Genomic DNA, 9,592 nt, shown 5'->3' with positions numbered 1-9,592 from the left:
ATGAAGTGTCTGTAGTGTAGTCCAATATACTCTAGGAACCATTTTTTTAACTGAAACATTTATAGACCCTTTCCAAAAATACAGCTAAGCAGCTAAGGAAGAAATATACAGGCTATATAGATCAAAAATACAATAAAATATTATCAAATATAATATTTGAGCAATCCTGTAATGAGCTTAAGCATGGCCCAGCTGTTTTTATGACAGTGTGGATTTAAACCATATCCCTGATCTTCCCCTACTTATGCCCTTTCTGGAAGTATGGATTTTGTTTCCCAGAATTCTCAGCTATAGCCTTGCTGGCTTGGGAATTGTGAGAATTTAAGTATGTTCACATGTGGAAAACGATTGACTGATTGTTTTTATTCACTTTGTACACCCTGCCCAACTCCAAGCTATTCTGGGTAGTTCACCAGAAAACATAAAACTGTAAAATAAGAACAATACAACAATAAAAGAAGCAAAGATGGTGGGCACCCACACTGGGAAGACCGCTTTAACCCTTAAATTATAAAGTGCCATCAAGTGTTTTTTACTTCTAGCGACCCCACAGATGGTTTTTCTCCATGATGAGCTATCCGTTTTTTCGAGTCTTCCCACAGGGTACTCATCACCACTGTAATTGAGTCCATCCACCTTGCTGCTGGTCATCCTCTTCTTCTTTCTTTCCAGCTTTCCCAGCATTAGAGCCTTCTCCAGAGAGCTGGGTCTTCACATAATGTGTCTGAAGTAGGATAATTTGAGCCTGGTCATTTGTGCCTCAAGTGAGAACTCTGTATTAGTATGCTTGATGGTCCATCATTTTCTTACACTACATAGCTATGAAAGATAGTTCTTTGTAAAATACTCTGGAGTTTTATGCTTCTTTAGTTACTGTAAGCTTCAAATAATAATAACCAGCACTTTCAATTGTGCCAAGAAACAATAAGGGACCAATTCGGATTATAACTTCAAGCTTTCAAAAATAAAATTTTGCAAAACTCTAATTAAGAGAGACCCACCTAATGGAACATGCCAGCAGATGAATCTGTTATGATAGAAACAATATCTTAGTTTCCCAAGTGTTTTTCATACCCACTTGTCTGACTCTGTTAGCTGGGAATCCCAAATTTCTAGAATCCGGATCTTTTTGCACCTTCTTAATAAAGAGTTAAAAACACAGCGTTTTCTCCTTTGCCCCCCCCCCACCCGCGCCCGAACGCTGCAAACTGGCGCGCCGAGCCCTTTGCCGATACCCTGCCAAAGCCGTCGTCACCGGGGGAGCGGAGGGGGGAGGAAATAAATGGGCCAGGTAAAAGAGCGCTGCGGTTGCCATGGTGATGAGAATGAGGGAGCAGAGTGATCGATAGGCCTGCGTCGCCTCATCTGGCTGCCGTCCACGTGCTGCTACGGAGCTGGGAGCAGGGAAGGGGGGAGAGAGGGGTAATGAAAAGCGCAAGCCGGGCGGATGCGGCCTGAGATTTGATATGTAGCCACCGCGGCCGCCGCTCAATCAATACCTTGTCGGCTAGCGAGTAATTGGCTACCTCCCATTTTTGCTCAAGCAAAACAGAGAAAGAGCTATCTCCCTAAATCCTCCGAGTCACACCCTCCCCTCCCTGCTTTAGGTTTCCAGTGGGTTCATTCACTTGCTTGGTTTGCCTGAAAATCTCTCTCTGGACCCCCTGTAGCTCTTTCCAACCAGATTTGAGGCTTCTTCCCCAAACGAGGACATTTTTTTCTCTTGGGGACTGCATATCCTTCACCCGTGAAGGCCACATGCCGGGCAAGAGAGGGTGGAAGGCAGCCGTGGAATAAACGATAGAGCCCAAAATGGGTGGTGGGCCATTTCTTTTCTCCCTCTTCCTGCTACCATCTTCTCCCTCTTTTTCCCCTCTCCTTTCCTCCCCACCCCACCCCACCCCACCCCCCTGCTCTGCAACAGGCTGCAGTTATGGGAGCTGGTGGTATGGAAATAACGCAGGAAAGGCTGCTGCAGAAAGAGAAAAGCTCTGGACAAAAGTCTGAACTGATCTCTAGCAGAAAGCTTTTGAAATTAGGCTGAGACTAAATAGGCTGTCACCTTCCTTGGAGAGAAGTTAGATGGCTAGGCTGGCTTGAAGCAGGAAACAGAACAAGGATCAGCAATAGAGATAACACATTTTTGTTGAGTTAAGGACAGATGGATAGCTCTATAACTTAATAGTGGGGACTGTCCCATAGATATAACATATAGATCACTTTAGCCACAACACATCTTAAACAGAGACCAACTGCATGTTCAGTTGTCTGCTATTGTGCAGTATAATCATGTATGCAAAAAGCAAAGGTTGGACATGCATGTGTGAACTAAGCGCAAGACTTTTTAATGATATGAGAATCTACCCTGTGGGGTCTCGACTTAAAGAACATTTTTAATTAAAATGGTTGTATTCACAGAACTATGGTGTAAATATGAGACAGCTCTGTACAGAGATAGCCAACTATAAATCACTGGGATTTGTAGATGGTTAATTCACATACAGCGGGTCAGACGATGCTAAATGAAAAATGTGAGAAGCGGTGCCTGGAAAACATTACCACAATCACATCACAGCATTGCTTGTGGGACAGTTCTTCATTTGGACTAAGCCACAGCTGTGCTGGGTTCAGTAATTGCCAGATCTGCCATTTGGGCTAGCAGGAAACAGTATGAGGATTGGAACAGCTCTCCCATGGTTCATGTATTTCGGTTATGATAAATTTGAATGCCCAGTACTCAAAAGGTTCTCTTTCTGGAAGTAGAGTGTCCCTGAAAGAGGAGTTATGTAGCATTATTGCAATCAAAGTGAAGTCTGGAACTGAATACTGACAAAAACTACAAAACAGGTAAGAATTGTCATTTTAAAAATAAAGTGCATCAATTTATTTCACATTTTTATAGTCAATTATTGAGATGAGGGAAGAATCTATTCTAAGGTAATAAGTGGGCATGAAATGGTATTTATTATAATAAAGTCTCAGTTTGTAATGTATACATTGGATTTAGGGTAATCCCCTTGACTTAGGAATTCTTTCATCCTGCAGGACAATACTGCCGATGGAAGAAAATAATTTGCATTGTACACTGTGATGCAGCAAAGAAACATTACCATGTGATTAATGGACTCTATTAATTCAGGAGAGACACAGTTTCCACCAGCGCAGTAAAAACCCAGGAGAAATATTAGGCAGCAATTCACTGTCTAGTAAATGGATCAGCTTGGATACAGGTGAATTTTTATGCTGTACTCAGTTGACATTTCCAGAATGAAGGTTATGTGAGATACAGATGGCCACTTCTAAAATAAGTGAGTATCACAATATTTTTTATGGCAGAAACAATAATAGATTTGTCGGCACTCTAGCAATTAATCCCATTGCAGTGGCAAACCCAAGTACTTGGGAAAGTTCTTGACAGTACAATATCTACCACTGTACACATTTGTAGAAATAGAGAGTTCCAGTATCGGAAAGAAGTCAAGGCATACACATTGAGACAGCATCAATGCCTTAACCAAAACTCCCAGAGGAGAGCAGGAATGGCAGGAAGGAGTCTAGAAACTCCTGTCCAGAGAACCTTCTGAGGCTATGGCTGCCACATATCAACACCATACCTCCTTTTTTTCTGAATGGTGCGATAGGTGAATAAAGGGAAAAGGAACACCAGTTTCCAAAAAGATAGTCACATGAATCTGTTGTAGCAAAAAAAACAACAGTCTTGGAATACCCTACAAACCCAAATGGTGATAATAGTAGTAGCAGTATTTTTCATGCACATATAACAGTTAACCTGTTCTTGAGCTTTCCCCATACCAAATTTCCATACTACTGTTTCCATCTTCTCAAAAGCAGTTTGAAGGTGATCTGTGCTAAGGGCAATAAAGCAAGTACGTAGTGGTAAACATACCAGATGGAATTTCTACTTTTATGTGACATATGTGGGAACTCTAGACCTATTTTCTGCTTGTATAGAATTTGCACATACATGTACCTCCCCCTTTGATACTAGTATTATCTGGAGTTTAGTGTCGGGGAATATCCCTCTTTAAACTAAGTTTTTAAAAACAAATTCTTTCCTGTAACAGTTAAGTTTGTAAAACCCCTGTTAAAATTCATCTCATTATTACCTTGTTTTTAACCTATTATCTCTTTTTTTCTCCCTCTTGTTTTGTTGTTATTATGTTGCACACAGAAATTTGCAGCTTAAGGCTACCTTAGAAACCACTGATAGATTTTAATCTTGCATCATAAACTTTTGGTGTCCTCAACAGTATGTACTTAGAGGATTAGAATAACAATGGACAATAATTTTGAGGTGTTCTGGTCTACAAAACTGGATCACAACAGACCTTGAAGGATAATCTCCCCCATCCACATTCTTTTCACCTTCAAACAGGTAATATTTGTAGTTCAGTCCTGTTTCACCCTGTAATCTTTTCTTCCTTCTGTCTCAGCTGCTCAGGTTATTTGCATTCAGTTCCCTCAGCTAAATTCTTCCCTTTCTTTTCTCCACCCTCAGATTCCTCTCCAGTTAATTAAATAGCTATCGGTCCTATTTGAATCTGTGCAGATAATTTCTATTTTATTTTAAACTACATATCTCATTATTGTAATCTTTGGCTAATTCCCTATCATAGGGTCTTTTCCCACTGGTATTGAACCATGGCATAAACATGCCCAGCAACTTCTTTTCTGCTACCATGACTTCCTGATGTACCTTCATCACAACCCCAACCTATACCTAAGGCAGCTTAAAGTCATGTCCACTGTTTCGGTGTTAAAATAGTGTTTCTTTTCTCTTTAAGGAGACAACAAGCCATGGGTATAATCTAACACAAATCACCAATTGTTTTGTCAGTGTCACAATTAGATGATGCATAGGGCGTGTGAGCAGCCCAACAACTATTGACCACTTTAGGCTGGTGTGGGCTCACCCATTCTCTTCTAATTCCTGAGCACTGTCTTCCAGAGCCATTCTATTTTCGGTAGTAAGAGTTCTTTCAAACCAGGCCCTCTCATAGCACCTACCAGGTCTCCAAGCCAATCTCAAGCCTGGAGACCTAGATCAGTGTGAACAGAAGCTGACAAACAGTAGCAGGATAGGGATTGCTTGTGAGGGAGGGAGGGAAGTGTGTGTGTGTGCGCATGCACACGTGCATGCACACAGCAAATGTTATGCCAGTATAGTTTTTTCCCAGTTCAAGCCTTCTAACTCAGCTGTGAGAAAGAGCACTTAACATTTTAGGACTGTTGTGTTTCCTCCGCACGGATATCTTAAGTCTTGTTGCTGCTGTGAATAGAGCATTAAGATAGGGAAAGCTTTCTAGGTGTTGGGTCTCAAGTCATTGTTAAACTACAATTCCCAACAATCCCGACTATTGGCTTTAATCCCTGGCTGGGCTTTAAAGTGTTGTAATTCAGAGAGAAAGATCCCCAAATACTGGAGGGGCACAGTTTTCATGCTCTTATTTTAGGATAAAGGCCTTTGTTGACATGCATTATTTGGATATGTTGCATTTGTTTTCTTTCCAACCCAATGGAACATTGGAAAGAAAGTATATAAAGGAGTTTGGACTCTATCCATCTGACTGTTTTTCATCAGGGTAGCTCTCCAAAGCCAACATGGAATGGCACCAAATTTGGTGTGGTGCAAGAAGCCTGCAAAAGAAAGACTGAGATAAAAAATGGACTGTATCCACATGGAAGCTGTGGAGCACTGCACCATGTTTCACTCCTTTATTTTTGTTTTATTTATTTTTATTTGTTGTTAATGCTGTTCTTTTAATTAAAGGAATTTTATTATTGTTATTTATTCATTCTATTCATAGATTAGAAATGATTCTGCAATACATCCTTATGAGAGAGGCAATTGGGCTACAGTGTGGAATTGTTCTGCCTCAAATGCCTGTTAGATGAAATATCACTCTGGAACTCCTAATCTATCCAGTCTAGCATAATTCCCCTATGTATAATAATGACTGTGACCAATTCACCTTACAATTAAGCCTAAATGCAACTGGATCCAAAAAGAACCCAGAATGCTCCACATATACTAGCCATCCTGGGATCCTCCTTTATTGAAATGGGATCACCAAAGATCAATCTCTGTCTACACTTGCTAAGCTACAAACTCTTTTAACCTTGTCATTCATTACTTTCTTACAAACCCTCCATCGTTTCACTCTTCATCTTGCTCTACAGCCAACATATGTTTGTACTGACAGGCTCTTCATTTGCATGTTTACTGTATCATGAATCAATCCTACAGCTAGTACTAGCTATAAAACAGTAAACTGGTTTTGGACAGTAAGAAACCATGAGTGATATGAGTTAATTCTGCTTAACTAGGGAGATTTCAAATTTCATATCCACATTCTCATGAAGTCAAAATAGAAATCCTGTCAACTGCTCCATTCTACGCACTCCACTCTGTGCTCTCTAATGCAGCACACATAGACATACAGACACAACATGAGGGTAGAGCAGAAAAACACAGGGATCACATATGTACCCACTCTGATTAGACCCCAGTACCCCTGTGTGTGTGTACGCATGTGCACGCACATACACACACACACAGAAGCAATATATATATGTACATCCTGATTAGTGCCTGGGGAGAAGGTGCGCACACATACAAGCACAGATGCAACACATTATTTCATTTCACAGAAGAAAATAAAGATGTTTCCTGTGGCCTCTGCTGGTAAATATGTTGGAAAGAATTCAAGAAACCTTTCACATAAACATACATTAAAAAGGGCACATATTAGAGCTGCCAGATCTGGGTTTTAAATACCCAGACAATCACTGGATGGCAGCAAAGATTTAGTTTTCCACATCTCTTTGCTGCTGCCTAGTAGTCATCCAGATTTTTGCAATCCAGATTCAGTTGTCCTTTTGCATGGAAATGCATTGTTCTTTCCCTTTTGAAATGTCCTTCAAAATTGTTTGAATGGGAAATATTGCTAAATTATTTTTGACTAATAGAAATAGTTGTTTAGAATTTTGGAACTGGAGTAATTGGTCAGTGGAGCTTTGGAATTAGCATTGTCTGCTTGTACCCCCTTTTGTGCATTGTTAACTAATCTGTAGTGAAAACAAACAAACAGATTATATAAAAGACCATTTACATATTCAGCCCAACTAAATTTTTTCTTCCAAACTAAACTCTGTGAATGTTGCTTGAACAGCCCAGTGTTTGGGAAATGGAGAACATGAAATTGTATATATGCCACAGGAAGGGAACAGAACATCTTAAGGTATATTATACTACATGTTTCAAAAATGACGTGGAGAAATCCTTCAAATCTCATACAAGCAGAACATCTCTCTGCTGTTCATGATAGCCCATTTTTTTCAGACTTCTGTACAAGCTTGAAGAAAAGGTGCCACTGCTTTAAAGAATCTATAGTCGTTAATGTTAATCTGACTAATAATGCAGCAATAATTTTATTTCAGGCTTGTGAAGAAATCTGAAAAAAATGGGCTACTTGAATGAATAGCAGGAAAGTGCTGCACTAATGCATGGTCCAAACATTTTTTCTGAATCATTTTCAAAGAATGCACAGTACCATCGCTCAATGTGTCTCTAAAATATGTATTTGTGAAAGGTACTGAAATAGCAGAGATAAATTGGCTATGCTATCAGCTCTAAGAGACTGTAAAGGGGGAAGCAGATTTTTTCCACCCCTCCCATACTATTATCATTTCTACCCTACAGTCACAATCCCTCATGGTTTCAGCATTCCCCAGGAATTAACAAAAGCTTTGAATTAAAAGTGCCACAATAGATGCTAGAGGTGTGACATAATGGACAGATGGAAGTTTGACAGCTGAGCTATGGTGGAAATAGCACATAAACTTTTTAAAAATGATCAGATGTCTGTTTCAAATGCGTTGTCATCTATTTCCTTCCTGCCTCTGTTTCTTTGATTTCATCAAGACATTTCATATCCCTGTTACTCTCTACAAGTTTTTGTTCTATCTCCCTGTTTTTTTCCTTCTCTTTTATGTATTACTGGCAAATCCCTGTCACTATCAAAGGCCATATCAGCTTTCTTTTTAAGACTGAGCAATTTCTGTTGGGTTCTATGGGTGAAAGTAAGGAGGCTATGGGAGACCTTTGGTTACAAGGAGCCAAGTTCAGTCACATCCCATATTTGTCCTGATCTGCAAACAATGGCCTTTTTAAAAAAGACTTTCTCCTTGACCATAGGTAGGGGGAAGGGAAAACATGCCCCAACTCAGATATTGAATGTCACTAAGACAGAACAAATTATATAAGTAGATATGAAAAAAAGAAGAACCTTTTAATGAGAAGTTCTATAAAGTAGACCCTATTGAAACAGTAAAGCTGAAAGCGAGCTAGTCCAGGGTTCCATTCCACAAGCCTTTCCGATAGGTTAGACTACAAAAGCCATCATCTCTAATCAACAGGCCAATGGAGGTTTTAAAACTGGAAAAGGCTGACCTAAACCAACTTTAGAAAATGATTAGTACTCAAGAGAGAAGCAGAATCATCCAGGTTCAATGATGCATTACTAAAACAAAAAAAAATGTTGACACAAAAACAAGCATGTGGCACCTGTCTTCTTCACTGTTGAGTAGAATCATCCTCTGGGATAAAATAATCAGCTACCTGATATCATTGTTAGAAATACAGAGTGCTGATTTTAATACAGCAGATGTATTTCCCAGCAGGCATCTGACTAGACGTTATACATTTGCATTGCACTTCCCGCAGCAACCTTAGCTAATGCTGTTTGAATCTTTGAAGGGGAGCTTCACTCTGTTGGAAATCCAAAGAAAACACTCCTTTGAAACAAATCTGGGAAGTGAAGAGATACCCCAGTTTGCTTTAATGTGTCAAAGCAGAATAACACACTTCCACAAAGCACTTTGCTATAAGGAGTCAGAATGACGCATCTCTGCAGAGCAGTGTCTCATCAAAGTAGAGCATCACAATCCTTGCACTCCTTTTACAGTGCCTAGTTTTGTATGTCCACGGAAACACTATTATCTGCATCCCATTCTTATTGTAACTCTTTAAATAAGAGGACCTTCATGTGAAGACTTCCACCAGTGCAAAATCAGTTTCAGATATTTTTGTTCAGATGACATTTGTCCATTTCAAAACCTGAGTTGTCTTTTTTGATGTGCCACACCAATTTATTTGAACAGAAGAGAATATATGTAGCTCAAGGATGAACTGTGGAGTCCTTGGTGCTCTCTGAGCTTGGTTGTTTGCTTGCAGACATTTCATTACCCAACTAGGTAACATCATAATCAATCTTTCAAATTTATTTAAAAAAGCAAAGCTAGTCTTTTCTTTTGTAAGCTGGATCTTGGGGTAGTCCTCTATTCCATTAATAAAATATTTCACACTCCCCACTTTCAGTTCCTGGGATGAAGACCACCATTATATTTAAAATCAGTTAATTAAGAAAAATCTCTGCAGGTTCTTGTTTTTGCATACTAAATATGCATACTAACTCCCTGCTGAAGTAAGAGGAAAACAGAATTCCTGTTGATTTCAGTCTTGCTCTCTTCTCTGGACTCTGGTGCAAGGGGGAAGAACTTCAAGGTCTGC

General features: G+C 39.7%; 1 long non-coding RNA gene across 1 annotated transcript; it reads left to right on the top strand.

The window, feature by feature from the left end:
* Positions 1–2,435: 2,435 nt before the first annotated feature.
* Positions 2,436–6,102, top strand: LOC148214907 (uncharacterized). Its single transcript, XR_015796884.1, has 4 exons — positions 2,436–2,847; positions 3,046–3,230; positions 4,193–4,396; positions 5,603–6,102. It is a non-coding gene; the product is annotated as an uncharacterized LOC148214907 (long non-coding RNA).
* Positions 6,103–9,592: the final 3,490 nt, after the last annotated feature.

This window comes from Python bivittatus, unplaced genomic scaffold (assembly GCF_059951505.1).
Source record: "Python bivittatus isolate LINGU-HERP-01145 unplaced genomic scaffold, Pbiv_v1 ctg000480_np1212, whole genome shotgun sequence".
NCBI classification, from domain to species: Eukaryota; Metazoa; Chordata; class Lepidosauria; order Squamata; family Pythonidae; genus Python; species Python bivittatus.
The sequence above is the reverse complement of the archived record's forward strand: the minus strand, read 5'-3'. Positions and strand labels throughout refer to the sequence as shown.